Source organism: Amblyraja radiata, chromosome 3 (assembly GCF_010909765.2).
Source record: "Amblyraja radiata isolate CabotCenter1 chromosome 3, sAmbRad1.1.pri, whole genome shotgun sequence".
In the NCBI taxonomy this organism is placed as follows: domain Eukaryota; kingdom Metazoa; phylum Chordata; class Chondrichthyes; order Rajiformes; family Rajidae; genus Amblyraja; species Amblyraja radiata.
In genome coordinates this window covers 87,860,744-87,885,352 of record NC_045958.1, presented here as the reverse complement: position 1 = coordinate 87,885,352, position 24,609 = coordinate 87,860,744, and the positions used below count along the sequence as shown (strand labels likewise).

Here is a 24,609-nt window from a genome sequence, read left to right as displayed (position 1 = left end):
TCGCTAGTCGGCGAGGACTCCGACCTGTATCTCTCAAAGAAGTACATGTGAAAAATTTCTCACGGACCATAAAATTGCGTAACCTTTCAGTAAAGTCCCTTTTAAAGATTATAGTTATTTTCTTGAATCTCATTAACATAACTCATGAATAAGTTGATGTCTGTAGCCTGTGCAAGAGAGAGAAAAATCTTTATTTTTATTTATTTTTTAAATTCAATCCCACAGAAGACAATTTTTACTCACCTTCTGTCCCCTCTGTCCAGCTTCCGGGTTCACCGTTCGCAGGAGTTCCCACGGTACCCGCAAGAGTTATTACTGATATCGCACTGGCCACTACGTCCATATAATGTTGCAATGCTCAACCACAAGTGTACAAGTCACTCTTGGAGAAATTCAAACTTTCTTAAATTTTCTCCCGAGTGACCAAGATACACGATTACCTGCCGTTAGCGCTACGGTGGTCCACGGTGGTCCACGAATGCCGTACTGTTATCGCACGAGGTTCCCACGATGTTAAACTCTGGTTAACTCTTGCGTCAAGTCGCCCCGTGAAAAGGCCGCTTAAAAGGATGAGGGGGATCTTATTGAAACATATAAGATTGTCAAGGGTTTGGACACGCTGGAGGCAGGAAACATGTTCCCGATGTTGGGAGAGTCCAGAACCAAGGGTCACAGTTTAAAATAAAGGGGTAAGCCATTTAGAACGGAGACGAGGAAACACTTTTTCTCATAGAGAGTTGTGAGTCTGTGGAATTCTCTGACTCAGAGGGCGGTGGAGGCCGGTTCTCTGGATACTTTCAAGAGAGAGCTGGATAGGGCTCTTAAAGATAGCGGAGTTGGGGGATATGGGGAGAAGGCAGGAACGGGGTATTGATTGGGGACGATCAGCAATGATCACAGTGAATGGCGGTGCTGGCTCGAAGGGCCGAATGGCCTACTCCTGCACCTATTGTCTATTGTTTTCCGATGTCAGGCAACATCTGTGGAAGAAATGGCTAGGTGATGTTTTGAGTTGGGAATTTCTTTAGACATTGTAGTAGTAGTGGGGGCCCTGACCCGCTGAGTTACTCCAGCATTTTGTGCCTTTCCTTGGTAAATCAGCATGTGCAGTTGCTTGTTTCCTTGAAGTTCCTTGTATCCACCCATTGGATGGATACAGATGAGGGTTTTTTTGATTGGCACATGCGTGGACATAGGCTAGAGATGAGGAGATGAAAGGGTGTCAGGTCAGGAGAGAAGATGAGTGAAATGTAAGGTCAGAGGGAAGGATATAGGAGAGGAGGAAGAGGGAGAAAAAGGGGTGGAGTAGTGGGAGAAATGGCCCCTCATCAGGGTGGGGGAAAAGAAAAGAGAAGTGTTATTTAAAAAGGAGAATTTAATGTTCATACCATTGGGTTGGAAGCGACCAAAGTGAAATACAGTTTCTCCAGTTTGCTTGTGGCCTCACTCTTGCAATGGAGGAGGCCCAGGACAGAAAGGTCGAAATGGGAAGGGGAGTTAAAATGGTTTGCAACAGGAGATCCAGCAGGCCTTGTCAGACTGAGTGCAAGTGTTCAGCAAAACAAACGCCTATACTACACTTGATATTGCCGATGTAAAAGAGGCCACATCAGAAGTACTGAATGCAGTGGATAAGGTTTGTCGAGATGCATATGTGGTTCAGCTTCGCCTGTAATGGCTGCTGGGATCTCCACTATATAAGCTCATCGTAAACCTTTGGCCCTTGCCCTTGCGATCTCCATCCACAACAGGCTTCTGGACTTCCTGACTGGCAGATCTCAGTCAATAAACTTGATTTGAATTGACTGTAAATTTCTTATTTTAATTGAAGAGCTCAATGATTAACCAGCTAGCTTTGTGACATTTGATTCTGGACATCATCGATATCCCTGGGAGGCAGCTGGACAACCGCTGATATTAGCAAAGGAAATGTCTTTGCTAAAAGAGTTTGCTAAACTTTGGGCAGCTGTCTGGGAGGTCAGTAAGGGACAATGTCCGTTTGCTGCTGACTGGATATCTGTACTTTTCGCCTTGGAACATGCTTTATATTAGAAAGCATTTAGACTCGTATGCTGATTTTCCTTAATGGCTTTTAGTTCAGTCATGAGCTCAGTTTTCCTTTCTGGAGCTGATGACTGAAACGTGTTAATTTAACTTTGAAATTGCATCACTTTTTATAAAAGGAAATTAAGATGCATTTTACCAGGGATCACCAGGATTTTATTTCTGCAAAATCAATGCATGCTTAAATATCTTGTTTTGTTCCTGGGAGTGTTCCAGGTGCGCAACTCATTGGGCTGCCGAGAACAAGAGGGGGGACTGCCGAGAACAAGAGGGGGACCCGAAAGGGGGGGGGGGGGGGGGGGCGAGGGCTAAAGGGAACCCGGTGGGGGGGAGGAATGGATATGTGCGGCGGCAGATAGTGGATAGGAATGTACGGTGTGCTTTTGTAACTTTATCAGAGCCAAAACGTGGCTGCACGTGTGTACTGCTCTAGGCAAGGTCTGCTACATGATTATACCGGGTTGTATGTAACACAACATTATTCTGTTGTAATATATTTTATGAATTTCTGAACTTTGAGCCATAAAAACAATGCATTTCTGGAAAATATACAGGGAATTAGATAATGTTGGTTTACTATTAGAATGTCTTATGATGTCTTTATTCTATCTATAAATGTGGTTATTGTAGTTGAGTATGCTTGTAATTGCAAAAATATTAACCCTTACCAAATCAACAATTTTGTAGTGATTTATTAGATTGTTGAAAATCTCTCGTTGAAATTCAGTCTCATTGATAGCAGCTATTAAATCACAAAAAGTTGACATGAATTTTTAACCTTAAAGTGGAAACTGTGTTTGCACAATACTGTGAAGTTTTAGAATTAATCATACAAATTAGAAATCTTGCGTGACTGTTGGAAGTCTGTCTGCATTGCTTGGGGAAATCGTGTAATGGCTTTTTTTGGCCCTTTTGATGGAACAGTCACTATGTTTTCTTCATTGCAGGATTGTGAGTGGTGTAAAAAGTAATGACTACAGCGAGGAAACATCTGTTCCTTGACAAACAGCATGTGCACTGTACCAGCGCATTCCTGACACCACCTGTGGACCCTAAATGGTGAAACTGTTTATTCTGATCTGTTGAGGGCACTTCATTTCCACATTATTTTTCACAAGCAGTAACTACTTCATTGGATTGAAATTAAACACAGTTCCATGGAGGGCTGCGTTGTGGATTTCCCCTCGCAGCCACTTATTTAAGTAAAAGGAAATTGCCCTTCATTTTCATTCCGATGTCTGGTGAATTGCCAGTCTGAAATTGGTCATTTTGAATTGTCTGGAAAAAAAGAAACTGCTGCCGTTGAATGAGCAGAGGATCATTGAAGTTTTGAATCAAAACAAGCTGGATTTTAGGACTTCATAGTGGATCAACCTTGAGCACCAGGATATTTATTGGTCCAAAAATTCCCGATGTTTATTGGAAGTTTTCCAAGTGTTCAGACTCCATATGTTTACATGAATGTTGCTGGACAAGAGGCTATTTAACATTGTATAAGCGGTGAAAACTAGTTCCTGAAGCAGTCTGACGCTGTTCACTGCATTTTTACGGTAGAAATTGTGTAAATGGCTTCTGCAACAGTTGGATAAATGTTAAAATAGCTGCACTTATGTGCACATAGTTGTTTAATGTTCACATTTTCTTAACGAGAAAAAGCAGCTGGAATTATTATAGTTAACCATGTTAGATTAATTATGCAAAGTAACTATCTCCTCGTGTGCAGGTGAGTGGTAGAATCTGCTGTGAGTTGATCAGAATGTTAGGAGAATAAAAATGGGATTAGTGTAAATGGATGTTTAATGGTCAGTGTAGACTGGTAAGCCAAAATGCCTGTTTCTGTGGAGCAAGTCTAATTCAAAGCCAACCTTGATTTAAACACGCAATAATGCAGTGATATTATCACGGAATTAATAATCTAGATACCCAGGACAAAGACCTGAGGACGTGGGTTTGAATCCTGCCTGTGGCATATGGTGAATTTAAATTCTTGAACTTAAAAGTCTAATGATGACCATCAAAACCTGTGATGGTTGTATGGGCCCATCTCGTTCACTAATAATTTGTAGGGGAGGAGATATGTCAACTTTGTGTGGTCTGGCGGATGTATGACTCCAGACCCACGGCAATGTGGTCGACTACAATGGCTGAACAAGCCATTTAATTGTAATCATTCATGATAGCCACAAAGAAATGAAACCGCAAGGATCATCTGGAATCAACCTCGGCACCAAAAGTGACAGTGGCAAAAGCTGTCCCTATCAACCATTTAAAGTCTTTCTTACCAACATCTGGGATTATGTGCCAAAATTGGGAGAGTTAAACCACAGGCTAGTTAAGCATCAACCTAACATAACCATATTTACAAAATACTATCTTGCAGACAAAGTCTGATAAACCACTATCTCCATTCCTGGGTTTGTCCTGTTCAACAAGTAGGACCGGCCAAGCAGAAGCAACAGCATGGTGGTATATATTCGGGAGAGAACTGCTATTGGCAATTGAAGTTGGCATTTGGAGAACTGCCTGCCTTTCGGCAGGCCGCATTGGCAGATGCCTCCCGGCAGGCCACAGAGAAACCGAGGCTGGAGCCTCACAGGTCGCTCGTGGCTGGCCACTGTGTCGACGGAGCCCGCGGCTGGAGCCTGGGTCGGCGCCACGGTGTCCAGACAGGACCCGGCTGCGATAGTGGAGAGGTTGGTACGGCGGTCCATGATGGCGCTGACCCACGGTCAAGGACGAACCACGTGGACGTGAGGATGCTGCTGACGGAAGGGACAAAAGAGGACCTGGTCAGGAACCACCATGTGGGAGATGGAAGAACAAAGGAGGACCCGGCGTGGGGGGACCGCCGTGAGGGAGGAGGGGGCGGGAGAAACAAAGGGGAACCTGGCGCGGGGGTACTTTGTAACTTTGCAAGCGCCCTCTATGTGGTGACTATTTGCACACCATGGGAGTGTAAGCAAAGAATTTCACCGTGACTTGCCACGTGACAATAAAGCATTCATTCATTGGAGTCCTCAGCATTGACTGAATGCCATGAAATCTGTGGGCATCAGGATAAACTTGGATAAGGAAGCCTTCTGCTGATTACCTCCTACTGCCCCCTTTGGCGGACGAATCAATAATATTCCATGAAGAACACCACTTGGAGAAAGCACTGGGTACAAAATTGCCGGATGTACTCTGGATGGTGGTTGCTGAGTGCTAAAAAAACATTTTTGCTCGATTGGGTATGTGGCAGTTGATGAGGGGACCAACATAGAACAGTATAGTATATGACTCGACCCGAAACGTCACCCATTCCTTCTCTCCAGAGATGCTGCCTGTCCCGCAGAGTTACTCCAGCTTTATGTGTCTATCTTCGGTTTAAACCAGCATCTGCAGTTCTTTCTTACACGTAGAACAGGTTCTTCGGCCCACAAAATCTGAGCCGAACATGATGCCAACACTAACTCTTATCTGCCTGCACATAATCCATATCTCTCCATTCCCAACAAGATGAAGAAGCCTACTTGATCTCGTGCTCACCAGTATTGGCATGAGTGACCACTGTACAGTTGTTGTGGAGCTGAAATCGAGTGAAAGTACACATCATTGAGTGGTGTGGCACAACCGCTGTATAGAAACTCTGTATGAACATCAAAATTTGTACTCAACCACAATCTGCAACTTCATTGGCTGATGCAGCTAACATACTCATCATACCAGGCAAACAACCCATATTCAATGAGGAGTTCAGGATAGCATGCTAGGAGCAGCACCAGACGTATCACAGAATGCCACAGAAGGCTGTGGAGGCAAAGTCTAGATATTTGTAAGGCAGAAATAGATGATTCTTGATTAGTACAGGTGTCAGGTTATGAAGAGAATGCAGGAAAATGGAGGAAGGAGGGAGAGATAGATCAGCCATGATTGAATGGTGGAGTAGACTTGATGGACCGAATGGCCTAATTCTACTAATCACTTTTGACCTTATGACCTAATGCACCAAGATGGGGCTAGTTGCATACCAAATGAAATAAACAGCATACGATAGGCTGAACTAAGTAATCCCACTATCAAAAGAACAGATCTGAGCACTGCAGTCTTGCCACATGTGCTCACAAATGGTGGTGGACAATTAAACAATTTCATGAAGGAGGAGGCTCCACAAAATATCTCCATTCTTAACGATGGGGAATCCAAATACATCTGTGCAAAAGACAAAGCTGCAGCATTGGCAAGAATCTTCGGTATGGCAATTGCTAGTCTTCAGCTAATATGATATGAAGGCAATAGGCATTGAATAGAGCAAAGGACAAGGGTCCTGATGACATTCGTGCAATGGTATAGAAACATAGAAAATAGGTGCATGAGGAGGCCATTTGGCATCTGCACCGCCATTCATTATGATCATGGCTGATCATCCACAATCAGTAACACGTGCTTGCCTTCTCCCCATATCCCTTGATTCCGCCAGCCTCTAGAGCTCTATCTAACTCTCTTTTAAATTAATCAAATGAATTGACCTCTACTGCCTTCTGTGGCAAAGAATTCCACAAATTCACAACTCTGGGTGTGGACGGCGTGACCAATGTTGCAGCGGCCTCTGCAGTCCGTCTGTCTTTTTTAAATGTTTGTCCTGTTGAATGTATAGTTTGTTGTGGTTTTTATATTGTTTTTAGCTGTGTATATGTGGGGGGTGGGTGAGGGAAGCTTTTAAATCTATTCCCTGTACAGGTGACCCGACCTTTTCCCTGTCAGGTCTCCGTTGTCGTTGGGGCCGAGCACCGTGGAGCGGCCTCCAACCGGAACGACCTGGGGGCTCCAGTCGCGGAGCCGGAGTGTGGAGAGCTGTGGTGGCGCGCGGCTGCGACCCGACTGGAGCTCAGAGGCTCCAGCTGCAGGCCTGTGGATGGTGACATCGGGAGCTCGTGGGTCCCTGGTGGGAGACCACTTTTCGGAGCTCCCGCAACGACAACTTCTCCCGCCCGAGTTGCGGGGTAGAAAATGACCCGGAGCGGGGCCTTACATTGCACGGCGCGGCTTTTTAGGGCCGTGGGACTTGCCATCGCCCGCCGGGGGCTTTAACATCGGGAGAAGAATGCAACATGGGAGAGACAAGCCTTTGCCTTCCATCACAGTGAGGAGGAGATTCACTGTGGTGGATGTTTGTGTAAATTGTGTTGGTTGTGTGTCTTGGTGCTTTTCTTGTCGTATGACTGCAGAAACCAAATTTCATTTGAACTTCATTTGAGGTTCAAATGACAATAAATAAATTGTATTGTATTGTAAAAGTTTTTTCTCATGTTGGTTTTAAATGGCCTCCCCTTTATTCTTAGACAGTGGCCCCTGGTTCTGGACTCCTCCATCATTGGAACTAAATATTCCAGGATTTTGTTGCTTCAGGTGTGATAGAATTGGAGGGGCAAGAGGTGGAGGTGTTGCATTGCTTATCAGGGAAGATATTACAGCAGTGCTTTGGCAGGATAGATTAGAGGGCTCGTCTAGGGAGGCTATTTGGGTGGAACTGAGAAATGGGAAAGGGGTAGCAACACTTATAGGGGTGTATTATAGACCGCCAAACGGGGAGCGAGAATTGGAAGAGCAAATATGTAAGGAGATTGCAGATATTAGTAGTAAGCACAAGTTAGTGATTGTGGGAGATTTCAATTTTCCACACATAGACTGGGAAACACATTCTGTAAATGGGCTGGATGGGTTGGAGTTTGTAAAATGTGTGCAGGATAGTTTTTTGCAGCAATACATAGATGTACCTACTAGAGAAGGGGCGGTGCTGGACCTCATGTTAGGAAATGAGACGGGTCAGGTGGCAGAGGTATGCGTTGGGGAACAGTTCGGGACCAGTGATCACAATACCATTAGTTTCAATATAATTATGGAGAGGGTCAGAACTGGACCTAGGGTTGAGATTTTTGATTGGAGAAAAGCTAACTTTGAGGAGATGCGAAAGGATTTAAAAGGAGTAAATTGGGACAGTTTGTTTTATGGGAAAGATGTGGAAGAGAAATGGAGTACATTTAAAGGTGACATTTTAAGAGTACAGAATCTTTATGTCCCTGTTCGGTTGAAAGGAAATAGTAAAAATTGGAAAGAGCCATGGTCTTCAAGGGAAATTGGACACTTGGTTCGGAAAAAGAGAGAGAACTACAATAATTATAGGCAGCATGGAGTAAATGAGGTGCTTGAGGAGTATAAAGAATGTAAAAAGAATCTTAAGAAAGAAATTAGAAAAGCTAAAAGAAGATATGAGGTTGCTTTGGCAAGTAAGGTGAAAGTAAATCCAAAGGGTTTCTACAGCTATATTAATAGCAAAAGGATAACAAGGGATAAAATTGGTCCATTAGAGAGTCAGAGTGGACAGCTATCTGCAGAGCCAAAAGAGATGGGGGAGATATTGAACAATTTCTTTTCTTCGGTATTCACCAAGGAGAAGGATATTGAATTATGTGAGGTAAGGGAAACAAGTAGAGTAGCTATGGAAACTATGAGATTCAAAGAAGAGGAAGTACTGACACTTTTGAGAAATATAAAAGTGGATAAGTCTCCAGGTCCGGACAGGATATTCCCTAGGACATTGAGGGAAGTTAGTGTAGAAATAGCAGGGGCTATGACAGAAATATTTCAAATGTCATTAGAAACGGGAATAGTACCGGAGGATTGGCGTACTGCGCATGTTGTTCCATTGTTTAAAAAGGGGTCTAAGAGTAAACCTAGCAATTATAGACCTGTTAGTTTGACGTCAGTGGTGGGCAAATTAATGGAAAGGATACTTAGAGATAATATATATAAGCATCTGGATAAACAGGGTCTGATTAGGAACAGTCAACATGGATTTGTGCCTGGAAGGTCATGTTTGACTAATTTTCTTGAATTTTTTGAAGAGGTTCGGGAAATTGATGAGCGTAAAGCAATGGATGTTGTATATATGGACTTCAGTAAGGCCTTTGACAAGGTTCCTCATGGAAAGTTGGTTAAGAAGGTTCAATGGTTGGGTATTAATGGTGGAGTAGCAAGATGGATTCAACAGTGGCTGAATGGGAGATGCCAGAGAGTAATGGTGGATGGTTGTTTGTCAGGTTGGAGGCCGATGACTAGTGGGGTGCCACAGGGATCTGTGTTGGGTCCACTGTTGTTTGTCGTGTACATCAATTACCTGGATGATGGTGTGGTAAATTGGATTAGTAAGTATGCAGATGATACTAAGATAGGTGGGGTTGTGGATAATTAAGTAGATTTTCAAGTCTACAGAGAGATTTATGCCAGTTGGAAGAGTGGGCTGAAAGATGGCAGATGGAGTTTAATGCTGATAAGTGTGAGGTGCTACATCTTGGCAGGACAAATCAAAATAGGACGTACATGGTAAATGGTAGTGAATTGAAGAATGCAGGTGAACAGAGGGATCTGGGAATAACTGTGCACAGTTCCCTGAAAGTGGAATCTCATGTAGATAGGGTGGTAAATAAAGCTTTTGGTGTGCTGGCCTTTATAAATCAGAGCATTGAGTATAGAAGTTGGGATGTAATGTTAAAATTGTACAAGGCATTGGTGAGGCCAATTCTGGAGTATGGTGTACAATTTATGTCGCCTAATTATAGGAAGGATGTCAACAAAATAGAGAGAGTACAGAGGAGGTTTACTAGAATGTTGCCTGGGTTTCAGCAATTAAGTTACAGAGAAAGGTTGAACATGTTAGGGCTTTATTCTTTGGAGTGCAGAAGGTTAAGGGGGGACTTGATAGAGGTCTTTAAAATGATGAGAGGGATAGACAGAGTTGACGTGGAAAGGGAAGATTCAAGAGTGGTGGCTGTGTGGAATGAGCTTCCAGTGAAGGTGGTGGAGGCAGGTTCGTTTTTATCATTTAAAAATAAATTGGATAGTTATATGGACGGGAAAGGAATGGAGGGTTATGGTCTGAGCGCAGGTATATGGGACTAGGGGAGAATACGTGTTCGGCACGGACTAGAAGGGTCGAGATGGCCTGTTTCCGTGCTGTAATTGTTATATTGGATATGGTTATATGGTTATTGGGAATATTTTTCCTGCATTTAGCTTGTCCAGTCCTTTTATAATTTTATACGTTTCTATAAGATCCCCTCTCATCATTCTAAATTCCAGTGCATACAAGCCCAGTTTCCACTCTTTCCTCATATGACAGTTCCGCCATCCCGGCGATTAACCTCGTTAACCTATGCTGCACTGCCTCCATAGCAAGGATGTTCTTCCTCAAACTGAAGACCTTGTGCTTCTCAACTTGGCAACCCTTTGGTCAGCTGTTCCAGTACAGCTACAACTCTGGCATCTATCGGACAATGTGGAAAATTGCCCAGGTATGACCTGTCCAAAAGAAGCAGGGCAAATCCAACCCAGGTGGTTACAACCCCATTAGTCTACGCTCGGCCATCAGAAAAATGAACAAGAGCATATGGAGAATAAAGATGTGGTCACAGGGAAAATGTACGAATTCCATACACAGCACTGGTGGTTAAGATTAAACCTGAATGTTGGAGCTTTGAGACTGGGTTTCTTTTTACTTTGTCTATTACTTCAATTTCATTAGAGCTTCTTGATGCTGCTGTTGGTCAAATGTCTAGGTAATTGTTCTCATGTCACCTTTACTTGGGACCAAGACTACCAACAGGTCTTGAGCCAAGTTATTTTGGCAAAGCCCAAACTGGGTATCAATTGAATGGGTTATTGGTGCATAGGCACTGGCTGTAGGGATTAGTTTAATTTGGCATCATGTTGGACACAGACGTTATGGGCCGAAGGGATGTCCCTCTGCTGTACTCTTCTATGTTCTAGATGTCATTTGTTAGCATAGACGGCAGCAGTTTCCATTATTTTAATGTTGAGTGGTAATTAGCCAGATTAAATTAGGCTTGTGTTTTTGTGGATGGGATTTAGCTGAGCAATTTTTTTAAACATTGTTGGGTAGATACCAGTGTTCTAACTGTTGTAGAACAGCTGGGTTAAAGGTGCAACTAGTTCTGGAGATTAGACCATCTGGAACTGGATGCTGGATACTGAGAAACTGATTCTCTGGCATTAGTATTTTACAATAAAAACTGAATATACATTGTGTGTACATGAACATGCGCTGCTTCCGTCATTGCAAGGAGAAAAGTTAAAATCTGTACTTCAGAACTGAACAAGATTGCTCACCAAAATATCGGAGCAGTTCTTCTGATGAAATTATTGGCAGTTTATTCTGGCATGACCTTGATGCAGTTTTCCACTGGAAGCCTGCTCCCAGTATTTCGGCAAGGTTGAATGCTGTATGAGGGCACTCTCAATGCATGCAGCTTACTGCATCCGCACAACAATTTTGATAGTTGGTAAGCTCGAACCCTTGGTGCGTTCCAATGTTAAAGCTGTCATTGTAGTGCGAATGTTAATAGGTTCTTGAAATTTACAAACATTCAATAACTTTTGTCAGGTGTTATTTTTTCAAATAGTGATTATGTGAAGAACATGCGCAAAAACAATTCAAACATTGAAAGTAACTTAAGTAGCAAAAACTCTGTCCTAGTACTTGATTTCTCCGATGCAAATGAATGAAATCTGCAGTATTTTTTACCAGGTTTAACCTGCCACATGCTCAATGGGTAGTGTAATGGTAATTTCAAACTTTTCCAATATCCAACTTTCTGTTGCCATTACTACACAGACAGGGAGGAATGGAACTTACGCAAATGATAAAGAAAACGGTTCCTCCAGTGGTTATTTCCAGTTTAATTGATTTTTTATTGAAGTTGTTGTACAAACAAAGAGATGATTCATACCAGGTCTTCCTTATGGCCCTGTCCCACGGTACGAGTTCATTCCAAGAGCTCTCCCGAGTTTGCTCTGATTCGAACTCGGAGATTTACGGTAATGGCCGCTCGTCGGTACTCGGGGCTCTCGTGGACATTTTTCAACATGTTGAAAAATCTTCACGAGTGTTCCCTAGCTTACCTGCCGTTAGTGAGTCTTCCCGAGTACCTGCCGTTAGCGTTACAAGCCGCTAAGAGACGTCCCCGAGCTCCGACGTACCCGACACGTTCATTCTCCGTGCTTACCACGAGTTTGATTTTTTTTTAAACTCGGGAGAGCTCTTGAATGAACTCGTACCGTGGGACAGGGCCATTATTCTTATACAAGCTGTAACTTTCCGTTCTCTCACTTTTCTGGTAAAAACTGTATCCTCTCTCCCATGCCTGCTCCAGTCTGATCTAGCCACTCGCTATATGTAACGTCCTACAAAGCATCAAGAACTCGCCTCTCAAGTGTTCAAAATAATTCTGCAAGAAATATCTAGACAAAACAATAAAATATGCTAACAGTAACTGGCCTAAGCATGAATGGCTCCTACACACTAGCCCCTAATGTTCTACTTATATAACAAAACAATTACCAATAAACATTAAAAGGAGTTATAAAAGCTTAACATTAATATAACAAAAACAAAAGGTATGCACTATGTGTTGGCATTCAAACTTCTTTAGTGATTCTTCAATCTTCTTTGGCTTCTTGTTTGGCTTCTTGTTTGGCTTCCTGGAGCAGACATATCTTAGTTATTGGTCTTACCAAGATGTTCTTTGTCTGAAGACGTACTGTACGCACAAGACCTTATGCATCTGGTATGATCTCCAATATTCTGCCCATTAGCCAGGAGCCTCGTGGTGCAGTTGAGTCAGCCACCAAAATGATGTCACCTGGAATAAAGATTCTTCTTACCCTTGACCATCATTGTCATTCTTGGATTAGAGGCAAGTCTGCCATATATTGTACCTGTCTCCATCTGCGTTTAATGTACACTTCTTCATTCACAAAGAGTCCAGGTGGTAGTATTGGGTTGGTCTTCAACAGAAGAAGATGCTTTGGTGTAAGTGCTTGCAGGTCCCATGGATCATCAGAACTCTTGGTAATGGGTCGATCATTTAAAATTGCTTCAACTTCACAAAATAAAGTTTGCAATCCTTCATCATCCAGCACTTGTTGTTGAAGAACGGAGCGCAGCACATTTCGAACCATTCAAATCAATCGTTCCCAAACACCGCCGTGATGGGATCCAGCTGGGGGATTAAAGTTTCACCTTATCCCTTGCTGAAGCATATCAAGACTGGATCTTGTTCTGATCTAATCCATTGAGTGCTTCTCTAAATTCTCTTTCCGCTCCGATAAAATTTGGGCCATTGTCTGATCTTAAAGATGAAACTTGACCTTGTCGACAGATGAATCTTCGTAAGACACGAATGCAGGAGTCTGTGTCAAGTGTAGATGGAACTTCAAGATGTACAGCCCTACTCACTATGCAGGTGAAGATGACACCATACCTTTTAACTAGACTTCATCCTCTCTTGATCTCTGTAGGACTGAAGTAGTGGACACAGACAAAGAAACTTCACATTTGACTTTCCATCATGTGTACTAATCATTTGAAAATCAAAAACAACCTTAATTCAGTTCTTTGCCAGCGAGTTTTTAATTTAAAAAAAAAACGTGGCATATTTCAGAATCGGAATTATATTGATTTCTCTCCCACTCCATTTCTGGATATACAGAATAAACAGCATAGAAAATTTTGTTCTGAATGAAGCAGATTTATGATGGTTTGCTTTGGCCACTCACTGGCTTACAGAGGAACTCTGGTCCCTTGATCCATCTCTTATTGCTTAAGAAGCAGTCTGCTGTTAGGCCTCTAGAGGCTTCATCTGCAGGATTTTCCTTTGTTCCAACTTATCTCCATTGTGGGACTTCAGTAGCACCCCTTACAAAGGAGATCCTGTTTGCTACAAATGTTTGGAAGCGTTTGGTTTCCTTGTTGATGTACTTAAGCACTGTTGTGCTATCGGTCCAGAAGATGGATTGCTCCAGCTGAAGCTGTAATTCCTTTTGCAGCATTATGTCCACTCTGACAGCTATAAGCTCCATTCTGGGAATCGTCATTTGTTTTAATAGTGCCACTCTGGTTTATCCCATTATGACTGCAACATGCGCTTCTTTGTTATCATCTTCCAGTCTTAGATATGAAACAGTACCGTAGCCACTTTGCATTGCGTCTGAAAAGTGGTGCAGCTGTGCAAATCTGATTTGCCCAAAGTTAGCGGACCTCATGCACTGGTCCACTTTAAATTCTGACATCTTGTTGAGATCTGCTAACCATCCTGTCCATCGCTGAGAGATGGTTTGCGTTATGCTCTCATCCAATCCGAATCTTTCCTTACAGAGCTCCTGCATAATCAGCTTGGCTGGCAAAGTAAATGGTGCAAGAAATCCTAAAGGGTCATATATAGAGCCAACCACAGACAAGGTGCCCCATCGGGTGCATGGTCATTCCTACACTGCAATTCTGAACTTGAACACATCTGCTTCAATGCAACCCCAGTGCCCTTTCCATAGGCAGATTGTCCTTGTCCAAGTCTGGTCTCCTTGGCTCTGTTTTCTTGCGGAATGGATGCCAATACAGCACGGCTGTTGCTCATCCACTTTGACAGCATGAATCCTCCCATTTGGCAGAGGGAAGTCAGGTGTGCTGCCATTTGAAATGTTTCCTGTTCTGAAGGCATGGACTTTAAATAATCATCTACATAGAAGTTGTTCTTTACTGTGCTTGTCACCTCTGCTGGGAAATGTGCTTCGTTATCCTCAGCAATTTTCCTTAATGCAAAGTTTGCACAATTTGGTGATGACACTGCTCCAAAAAGATGTACCTTCATCCGATATTCACCAAGATCTTGCTGTGCATCACCCTCAGGCCGCCACAGGAACCACAAATAGTCAATATACTTTTCTGATACCTTGACTTGATGAAACATTGCTTTGATATCAGTCATTAAAGCAACTGGTTCTTGTCTGAATCTGATGAGAACTCCAATGAGTGAGTTGGTAAGGTCCAGACCCTGCAGCAGTTGGCAGTTAAATGACGTTCCTTTAAAGACTGCCTCACAGTCAAAGACCACCCTCAAGATCCCTTTCCTTGAGTGACACTCCCCATGGTGTGGGATGTACCAGAGCTCTCCATCACTTCAATTCGGCTGGTCCACTGGTACCAGTTCAGTATAACCATTATCAATCATTTCAGCGAGGAAAGATGTATATTCATCATGAAATGTCTTATTCTTGCCAAACCTGCGTTTCAGGCTCTGGATGCGGTGCACTGCAATGCAACGGTTATTCGGCAAACTGACACTTTCTTGTTTGAAAGCTAAGTCTAGAAAATAGTGTCCATCGATCATCTTTACTGAGTATTTCATAATTTCCAAGAACTTTACCTCTTCTCTGGACATTTCTTCTGCTTCCTTGCTGGTTCTTTCACTGAAGTCATGATTGTATTGCTTGACCAGTAGCTTCTCTACGTTTTCAGTAGATATTCGATTGACAGCAGGGCAGCCATTTTCATCCCTGATTTCGGTGTCTCTTCGTAGGGGACCGTAGATGACCCATCCGAGTCGGGTCCTCATGGCAAATGGTCCATCCCCTTGGTTGATGACCAGCTCCCAAGGTTCCAATACTTTTGGAGCATTTGTTTCGATGAGTAGGTCGATGCCAGAGTCTATTTTAGGAATCTTAATATCTTTACTTGAAGGCCATTGCTTCAGCATTTCCTGGCTGGGAATGTCCAGATGAGAAACAGGCATGGTCTTATGTGTGAACGCACCAGATCTATATTACTAAAAGTCTGATCTTGACCGCTTTTGGCCCACTGTGCTGCGATTTCCGACAGAACGCCGCCACCTACGGCCGTCATTTTTGGCCACCTCGCTCAGAGCCTACGTCTGCCTTCCTGGACCAGAGGATTTTTCCCATCGATTAAAAATCAGAGAGATATTAATGTTTAAAAAAAATTCCCCATTCTCTCTGCTGCCCCTGCTGGAGGAGGGGGAGGGACTATAAAAACAGGAAGTGGTGTACATCACTCAGTCCCTGCTAGATGGAGGAAGCCAGAGGGTCACGTCTCTCAGCTCTGAATAACACTGAACACATGTCAACTCAACTGTGAGTCCCCTTAATGTGGTTCGAAAATAAAAATATGGTTGGTTTGAAGTAAAAAGGCACTGCCTGCAAATGGTTGTTTGGGTACTTTGGGTTGAAGTAAAAAGGCACTCCTGCAAATGGTGGTTTGGGTGCTTTGGCTTGAAGTTAAAAGGCACTCCTGCAAATGGTTGTTTGGGTGGTTTGGCTTGAAGATAAAAGGCACTCCTGCAAATGGTGGTTTGGGTTAAAAGGCACTCCTGCAAATGGTGGTTTGGGTGCTTTGGCTTGAAGTTAAAAGGCACTCCTGCAAATGGTGGTTTGGGTGCTTTGGCTTGATGTTAAAAGGCACTCCTGCAAATGGTGGTTTGGGTGCTTTGGCTTCCAGTTAAAAGGCACTCCTGCAAATGGTGATTTGGGTGCTTTGGCTTGAAGTTAAAAGGCACTCCTGCAAATGGTTGTTTGGGTGCTTTGGGTTGACGTAAAAAGGCACTCCTGAAAATGGTGATTTGGGTGCTTTGGCTTGAAGTTAAAAGGCACTCCTGCAAATGGTGGTTTGGGTTAAAAGGCACTCCTGCACATGGTGGTTTGGGTGCTTTGGCTTGAGGTTAAAAGGCACTACTGCAAATGGTGATTTGGGTGCTTTGGGTAACTTCCTGTTTGCACTCTATATTGATTTTAGATAAAACGCTACCACTTATGGCTGTGATTTTTGGCCATCTTACTCAGTCCCTCTCCGCTCAGCAGGTGCAGAGGATTCTTCCCATCAATGAAAAATAAAAGTGTTATGCGTTTAAAAAATGTTGAGAATCTCTCTCCTGTCAATCATGCCATGAAGGCCACAACTTTTCCGGTGGGAGGCGGAGGGGTTATAAAACCCGGAAGTGTGGGTGTGGCTCAGTCTCTGCATGATGGGGGAGGGAGAGGTCACGACTGTCTGAGCTGTGACTCAACTGAACACACTGAATGTCTACTGATCTGTGAGCTGGGTGTTTTGTGTGGTTTTATGGTGGTTTCACCCTGCTTGAAATGGTATGAAACTGCATTTGAATGTGGTGGCCTTGCACAGTGCATGAAATGGTATGAAACTGCATTTGAATGTGGTGGCGTTGCACCCTGCATGAAATGGTATTAAACTGCACTTGAATTTGGTGGCCTTGCACCCTGCTGAAAGTGGTATAAAACTGCACTTGAATTTGGTGGCCTTGGATCCAGCTTGAAGTGGTATGAAACTGTACTTGAATTTGGTGGCCTTGCACCCTGCTTGAAGTGGTATGAAACTGCACTTGAATTCGGTGGCCTTGCACCCTGCTTGAAGTGGTTGGAAACTGCACTTGAATTTGGTGGCCTTGCACCCTGCTCGAAGTGGTAAGAAACTGCACTTGAATTTGGTGGCCTTGCACCCTGCTTGAAATGGTAGGAAAATGGATTTGAATTTGGTGGCCTTGCACCCTGCTTGAAATGGAATTTCAAGGAATAGCCATGAGTCAACTGCCAACCCACTAGCCGTGAGTGAGCTGCCAGCACATCAGGCTTGAGGGACTGAGCTGCCACCCCATGAACCCATACCAGCGCTCCAGAAAGCCCCCCCCCCCCCCCACCACTGGCCACCAATATTGAAATGGTGGAGAGGTGGAATATTGCGTCGGGGGACCAGCCCTCCCGTGTGAACATAGGACCCAACGGGTCCCACTTAGTCTAATAGTTGTATAAAATCGTCTTTGTCCAGATTAGATATTTCCAAACCTGAGATATGATGACTGAACACAGGCTTCACTTAATAATAATAATAATGGATGGGATTTATATAGCGCCTTCCTAATACTCAAGGCGCTTTACATCGCATTATTCATTCACTCCTCAGTCACACTCGGTGGTGGTAAGCTACTTCTGTAGCCACAGCTGCCCTGGGGCAGACTGACGGAAGCGTGGCTGCCAATCTGCGCCTACGGCCCCTCCGACCACCACCAATCACTCACACACATTCACACACATTCACACACAGGCAAAGGTGGGTGAAGTGTCTTGCCCAAGGACACAACGACAGTATGCACTCCAAGCGGGATTCGAACCGGCTACCTTCCGGTTGCCAGCCGAACACTTAGCCCACTGTGCCATCTGTCGCCCTAACTTCATTCATGGTACGCAAGAGAATCTTAGTCTTTTATCCTGTAAGTCTTTTATTAGTCTTTTAGCCTTCTCATCAAGCTTTCTGTGCAAAAGGTAGTTGAACTTCCATGATCCAAAAATGTTTGCAACTCAGTGTCCCCCTTGCGGCTCTTTACCTGTACTAGTAAGATGGAGTGTTAAACTGAGTTATTTTGTCAATCTAAAGTCAACTTGACTCAAACACTTGTAGCTGTTGCAATCAATTCTTTATTCAGCTGAGACTAGTCTCTGAACCTTCCAACACAGAGCTAATGCTCTGGGGGCGGGTCCAGAGAGGAGTAACTTTGATAGAACTCATGTCATTTATATAGGTATTAGACATTTCAGATACAGAGGGTATAACAAGCTAGTAACCAATCATCTGAGTCCTTCTGGTGATTTACAACATCAGTCACATGATCCCCCTTCCCTGGCCTCACAACCTTCATTTGCCTGTGGTATAACTTTGCTTATTTTATTTCAACACAGCAAAACCCCAGTAGGCTCAATTATCACAGACCACTCCTCAAAATATAAGATACATATGTAATACAATGATCACACAAGTCATACACACTTTCCATACCAAGAAGAAAGATATTTCTATAAATCTAAACAAGGTCTAATGTTTACATTCCTACTAAGACAATACATTTCATAAATTGTCTCACTACAATTTTACACAGTTTAAAATATCATTACCTATGTATTTAAAACATTAATTTTATAGGTTTGCTGAATTACAGTTTCTAAGTTCAAAACCCCCAATCTCCCAACCAAGCGTACATGGGTCGTAAATCTGTCAACTTAATTAGTAAGTGTTTGGTGCAAGGATACAACTCAATTCTAATTTGTACCTCCTTTCCTGCTATCTGGAAGCCAGATTTCCAATCTCACTACAAGGTCTTTTACAAATATTACAGAACAAAGCGTAAATTCACAACTCAGAATTACATCAGAATTACATCTGCTTCTTCGACTTTCTATAAACATATCCATCACTCTAATTATTTTCCTCTCCAAGCATCCATCCCTTATCACAACCTCATTATAATTTAACATAGCCAAGGCTAACTACAGGGTCTATTATCTCTCAGCCTTGAATTCTGTCTCAAACTCAGCATAACCCTCACGGTTTAAGAATGTGCCATAGAGAAAGAGCAGTTGACCTCTGTCCTAAGAAGAGGCCCCTATTCAGCTATCCATTCTCCAACACAATCATACCAAATACAATTTCCTCCTGCGTTATAATCGCCTCAAAGCAATAAACTAAGCTAAGCGGGTTCAGGTTTCTATGCTTTGATTCATCTTTCGCTGTGTGTATGTTTCATTGTACTCTATTCCATATTTCTGAAAACCTTAATCTTTTCTTTTGCAAATTACCTAGCTTATTTAAAGTCACTATCTGAGCGGTTCTATTATTATAATATTTCCTCAGGAGAAGATGCAGTTTTCATCACAGGCCCCAATATGCGCACACATCTTAGATGAGGAAACAGCATCACTCTCAGTTGACTTCTCTTTCTGTTCTGCATGCTCTGGCTTTTTCTCTGTGTTCTTCTGTTCAGCGTGAAGTATTTCAGGATGATCTTGTTTGCACACGTCACAAGTCATAGGGCTCTTGCAGTCTCTGCTCCTGTGTCCTTTCCCTTTCTTCAAACATCCAAAGCAAACTCCCTTCTCCCTTAAGTAGTCCATCTTTTCTTTGTGCTCCTTCTGCTTGATTTGTAGACACCACCCTAATGTGTGACCACTTTTATTACAGAACAAACAAGAACCTTGAGTATTAATGGTAGACGCATATCTTCTCGTTCCACCTATTGTCGGATTTTCTGGCACTGCTGTTTCTACAGGTATTACAGTTGTTTCCCTTCGGTCCTGATATTTCTCTTGTTTTAGTAAAAGCAGACCTTTTGACAGCAGCAATTGGTCTAGGGTCCTGAATGTTTCCAAAAAGTGGATCTGACATTATCTCCACTTGTCACTCCATGAAATCCACCAGATCAGGAAACTTAGCTGCTGCTTCCCTTTTAGCAGCTCCTTTTTCCATAAATGAGCTCATCCCATGAGATACTCTAGAGCTGCTTCTTGAACCCTTGCCCTCAAGTATATTGATCCTTACATTGGCTACTGTCATCTCCGTCTTTAGTTCCAGCTGTTCCTTTTCTCTTGTCAATTGCTCCTTTTGTCTATTCAACTGTTCTTCTTGTGCCTCAAGCTTGTGCTTTATGCCCATGGCGGCAGCCCGTTCCAAGAGAACAGCTACATGAGCTTCAATACTAGCAGAGACCCTTGAAGATGAACATGATGCAGAACAAGATTTGTGGCTTGATCTTCATCTTGAGACATTTGAAATACTGTCTTCAGGTCCAATTTCTGATTCTACAACACTCTGTTGTAAGGTACCTTCAACAAGGCATGTCCTACAAAGCATCAAGAGCCTGCCCCCAAGCGTTCAAAATAATTCTGCAATAAATATCTAGACAAAACAATAAAATATGCTAACAGTAACTAGCCTAAGCATGAATGGCTCCTACAGGTAGGCTTTCCAACCTGGACGCTGGGAGGTCTATTGGAGTTCACATTGTCCTATTCGCATGAGGGCAGCTTCAGGCAATGAAGGCAGGGTCTAAGATGCTGTCATTGTCTTATGCTCCTATTAATGGTGAAAATGGGATGTTCGCAAAGATTCTCAGCGAACATTGGCACTGGGGAGAAAATCCACTCCGGTTTGTTACACATGTGGCGTCACGTGATAGTCAGACCACTTGCGGTCGAATCCTCGTCAGTGGTTACGAGGACTGTCACGTGATGTCTTGGGTTAAGGGGAGTGTCCTAGTACTTAAGCAGATCTCACCTTGAGATCATGAGTCGACAGGTAGCCGAGCTCGAGACACCACCCTCGCTCAGCTGCAGCAGCAATGACATTATGTTAGAGTACCAAACGTGTATGTATTTCGAACCTATTATGATTGAATAAAGCAACTGTTTATTCACCACGTTTGGTGCCGCTGCACATATTTAGTTTCTGATATTTTGCTTATTTAAGGAATTTTGGGCTTTTGTTCATGCAATAACATCCTATACTTGAATTGACAATGGAAATTCAGAAAATTGACATGCCATACTGTCTGTTGAAGAATGGTGTTGTGCAGACTCCTGATTACCCTCAGTCTTTGATCTTGGCTGGAACATGGTTTGGAGATGAAGCAGACAGCTTCAAAATTTCAATTGCAGATGCAAGGGAACTTTGACCTTGGTGTTCATCGTTTCTTCTAAACTGAGACCATATGTTGAACTTTCTATCTGAGCAACCTGAGGAAACCACACTGGAAATAGACCTGTAAAATAGCCAATGAATTGAAGATTGCAGATATTAAGCTTTAATGCCTGTATCTAAAGAGAGTACAGACTTGTATATCAGTAATGGTTTATGATCATCGGCACATGGTCCCTGCTTGCTGCTGACAAGATCATACTTGCTGATTCACATAGTTTTACAGAAAGGAAACTGGCTCTTTGGCCCAACTCGTCCATTCAGGTCAAGATACCTTTCTATGCTAATCTAATTTGCCTGCATTTGGCCCATATCCTTCCAAACTTGTCCAGGTACAGGTTCAATGTATCTGTTAGGGCAGCACAGTGGTGCAGTGATAGAGTTGCTGCCTAACAGCGCCAGAGACCTGGATTCAATCCTGACTATGGGTGCTGTCTGTGCGGAATTTTTACGTTCTCCTTATGAGCGCGTGCGTTTTCTCCAGGTTCTCCGGTTTCCTCTCACACTCCAAACAAATACAGGTTTGTAGGTCAATTGGCTGTGGTAAAAAAAAATTGTCCATAGTGTTAGTGTTAGTGTATGGGGTGACGGCTGGTCAGTGAGGCCTCAGTGGGCCGGTTTCCACGCTGTATCTCTGAAGTCTCTGACGACTTCTGTCAGTTTTCTCCATGTACACCATTATCCTCCATGTGCAAAAACGTGCCCTGAAAATCCCCTTTAAATCTTTCCCTTCTTGCCTTAAATCTATTCCATATTGTTTTATGTGTTCCAACCCTGGGAAAGAGGTTGTTAACCCTCTCTAAGTTCCTCACATAATTTTATAAACCCCTATTAGATCACCCTTCAGTATCCTTTACTCCTGGGAAAATGGTCCCAACATATCCAATCTCTCAAGCCAGTTAGTCCTGGCAACATTCCTCTGAATCTTTTCTGTGCCCTCGTATGTCAATGCCAAGATGGATGAAGACAAGCAATTCGTATGCTCCCTTCGCCACCGTCCACCTGTTTATCCACTTTCAGGAAACTATGTACAGTATTTATACGCCAAGGTCACACTGTTCAATAATAGTCCCAAGAACCTAACCATTCAATCCGGCATCTCTAGCGAAAAAGGAATAGGTGACATTCGGATCGGAACTTTTCTGCAGACTGCGCAGAGAAGATTTATGAGGATGTTGCCAGGGCCTGAGCTCTTGAGAGAAGTGGGCAGGCTAGGACTATATTCCTTGGCGTGCAGGAGGCTGTTCTGATAGAGGTATCTAAAGGCATGAGGGGAATAAATTGAATTAATGTACAGAGTTTTTTTATCCCGAGTAGGGGAATCAAGAACCAGAGGATATAGGTTTAAGATGAGAGAGGAAATATTTAATAGGAATCTGAGCGGCAACTTTTTCACACAGAGAATGTTGTTTATATGGAATGGACTGCCAGAAAAGGTAGTTGCGGCAGAAACTATAACAACATTTAAAAGACATTTGGACAGGTACATGGTTAGGAAAAGGTTTGGAGGGATATGGGCCAAACCAGGGCAAGTGGGACTGGTGTAGTTGGGGGCATCGTGGTCGGCATAGGCAAGTTGGGCCAAAGGGCCTGCTTCCGTGATATATAACTATTTGAGATACATGATCTTCCATGCACAAAGCCATACTGACTATCCTTAATCAGTCCTTGCCTTTCTAAATGTAAATGGGACCTTGGTTTCAAAATCCTATCTAATAACTTTCCCACCATTGTTAAAGGGCTCAACAGCCCTTCTGAAACAAAAGTTAACCATCCTGCATTTTTTGGGAACCTCACCAGTGGCTTACAAAAATCTCTACTGTAGTCCCAACCCCCCACCCTTGCTTGTCATAAGGTCCTATTACACACCTGGTTAAGCCCTGCGGATTTATCCACATTTATGTCCTCCAAAATGTTGTTGCATTTCAGGATATCACTATTCTTTTCTTTAAATCTACTGGGTTCCATGTACTCGATGGTGAATACCATAGAGTATTCACCATATAGTCCATCTCCTGTTGTTTCACCTATAGATTAAACACCCTGATCTATAAGGGGACACACTCTGTAAAAAGTTACCCGTTTGCTCATAATGTATATTAAATCCTTTAGGATTCGCATTATTTGCCAGAGATACCTCATAACCCATTTATGCCCTTTTGAATTGCATCATAAATTTACTCCTTGTATACTCTCTCTGCCGATACCTGACATACGACTCCTCCTTTTTCACAATTAAGTTGGGCTTTCCTAATGCTGCCATCCTCACCCTTTGTTTTAACAGGAACATGTTGGCCCTGAACTCTTCCTATCTTTTAAAAGTCTCCCACTTGCCAGATGTACCGTCACCAGCTAACAGCCTTTCCCAACCAACTGTCTAATGCCACCAACATTGGCCTTGCCTCAATTTAGAGCTTTTAACTTGTGGTCTAGTCCTATCTTTTTCCATAACAATTTTGAGACAAATGGAATTGTGGTCACTGGTCCCAAAGTGCTCCCTCGCTGACACATCAGCTGCTTCTCCAGCCTCACTTGCAAAGAGAATATGTGTGTAGGGCCATATTCCTTAAGAAAAATTTCCTGGACACGTAACAAATTTCACCCCATCTAATCCTTCAGCACTGGTTGTGAATTTTAGAAACTTTTTTACAGCCTTGTTATTCCCTTTCTTGCATATTTGCACATCTAATTTCTGTCGACTATTGGGCATACGGAATATTCCTATGACAGTGATTCTCTCCCCCCCTATTTTATTTGAAAATTTTACCCATATAGCCTCACTGGATGTATCCTCAGGATATCATCTCTAAGTACTGAGCTGATCTTCCTAATCAATATTGCATTTTCAGCTCTTGTTATCTCCACCTCTATCAATGCCAGAAGCATCTGTACCCAGGAACCTTGAGCTGCCAGTCCTTCCCATACTCGACCATGTTTCTGTAATGGCAACGATATCACATTCCCATGTGCTGACCACAACCTGAGTTTATCTGCTTTCCCTGTCCGTTTTTTGTTTTTTTTGTGCTTTAAAATATATGCTGTCCAGCCTATCAGACCTTACACGCCCACTGGCCTGCCCTTGCATGCACTGTCTATTGTGCTAGAATAGTTTAAATCTTACCGAGTAGCTCTAGCAAATCTCCTTGCCAGAATATTGTATCAGT

General features: G+C 43.1%; 1 protein-coding gene and 1 long non-coding RNA gene across 7 annotated transcripts in view; both read left to right on the top strand.

The window, feature by feature from the left end:
• cntln (centlein) overlaps positions 1 to 24,609 on the top strand; it is a 392,762-nt gene that overhangs the window by 13,975 nt on the left and 354,178 nt on the right. The window lies entirely within an intron of this gene.
• LOC116971256 lies at positions 14,856 to 22,754 on the top strand. Its single transcript, XR_004411449.1, has 3 exons — positions 14,856 to 14,963; positions 19,328 to 19,331; positions 22,743 to 22,754. It is a non-coding gene; the product is annotated as an uncharacterized LOC116971256 (long non-coding RNA).